Raw genomic sequence first — 1,776 nt, forward strand, 5'->3', positions numbered from 1 at the left:
ATTCTTTGACGTCTGGCCAAATATCCGGCACATGGCGTGGTTCAGCAGTAGGTTCAGTAGCTGGATGATTCAAGCTCTCTGCTGCAACCTCTTGAACTTGCTTAATGTTGTCATTGCCGGCATCAAGAAACTCCCAGGCAGCACCAAGAGGAGATGAAAGAGATAATAAGTAGTGAAAAGACCCTGTCGATGTGGGAACGGGTTAAAGATGCTGTTGTTAAAGCTGTGGATAAAAGGTAGATGGGAAAATTCAGTGAAGGAAAAGCCTTGTTGGCTGATGGACAAAAATGATCACTTTTAGATGGAAAGCCAAGGGATGGAAGAGGAATGGCAGAAAGAGAAGGGTCTCTATGAAAAGAGGGCTATGAAGAAATCTGGGGTTTTACAAACTACCGGGCTCCAAAAATGCAAATAAATGGGAAAATAGAGAAAAGCAAAGGGAGATTCTCAAACAACAGGAGCAAACTTGTAGTTTCTGATTGCCAACAGGAGCAGGAAGCACAGGGAATAACGGAAAAGAAGGGTTGGAAAAACGATGGTGAAGATGGACATGGCCAACGTGGGGCTTGCAGAGAAAAAAACCCCTCTCTGGTGGGATTAACGGCACGAGACGGTGTGGGAAGGAGTTTGCTATCAAACATACGCTTTTAATATGTTGGCAGCCGGTTCCTACTCGATGCCAAGTAAAGGCAGGTGTCGGAGACAGTTTGCGCTCTGCTTGCCGAACTGGTTGATGTCACGCTGGCGACTTTGATTTCATCGCAGGAAAAGGCAGGTTGATGTCACGCAGCATAATTAATCGCCGGTTTATTCCTCCCATTGAAAGAAATGACAGAAGGAAAACAGCAGTTACGTGACATTTTATGCAGTCAAAGTATCATCAGACTTCAAGCAGTTGAGAGCAAAAACTGAATATATCAATGCATTTACTTTTCTCGGGTTAACTGGTAGATGAGCCGCGAGTACCAGCATAAAGCCACCCATCAAACCACACTGGCCAGAGTCCTATGAGCGAGATGCGATGGGAAGAGACAGGATTTAAAAGCAGGCAGAAAAATGGGTTTAAATTGGAAATCCCTTTTCTCTTGGTATTAAAAGGTGCTCGGTGCATTGAAAAACCTCCTTGGCTTGGCTTGGAGGCCCTCGACCCCTGGTGTGGCCACCCCACAGCAGTGCAAAACCCTGCCGTACACAGCCGCATCTGTATGAACCAAATCTGCCCGATTTTGGCCCTAAATATTTTGAGGGTGTGGGCAGTTAGATTTCAGGGTTTGGGCCTTGAGACCTTGCTCAAAGAGAGATGCTCCCTGTGGCAGGGTGGGCAGGAGCTGGCTGGCTGACCAGGGCCGGTGGCACAGCCTATGCAACGAGCGACGCTGCGTTAATTAAGCACCGATCTGCCTGCAACGGGAGCCGGGGGGGGGGAGGAAATTCCCGTTCCACCGGGAGCACCTCCCAGGACCGGTACGGGGGCTCCCGCCGCGGGAGAGTCAGCGGCTGGAGGAGGGTTCTGTGAGCTCCCTGCCGCCGGGAGAGCTGGCACTGTCGCCGGGAGAGCCGGGAACGGGAGGGCCGGGACCGGGAGGGCCGGGACCACGTTGCCGGGAGCCTAGTGGCGCGCATCCGCCTCTGGCGGCGCGGGAAAAGCCGCGGCCCCGGCCCCGGCCCCGCGTCCCGCCCCCCAGCCAATGGGAAGCGTCGGTCGAGCTAGCGGCCGGCGCTGATTGGCTCGGCCGCTGCGGCGCGGTTGCTAAGGGGGGAAGCGGTAGCGGCGGA

Source organism: Haliaeetus leucocephalus, unplaced genomic scaffold, assembly GCF_000737465.1.
Source record: "Haliaeetus leucocephalus isolate CR32 unplaced genomic scaffold, Haliaeetus_leucocephalus-4.0 Scaffold773, whole genome shotgun sequence".
In the NCBI taxonomy this organism is placed as follows: Eukaryota; Metazoa; Chordata; class Aves; order Accipitriformes; family Accipitridae; genus Haliaeetus; species Haliaeetus leucocephalus.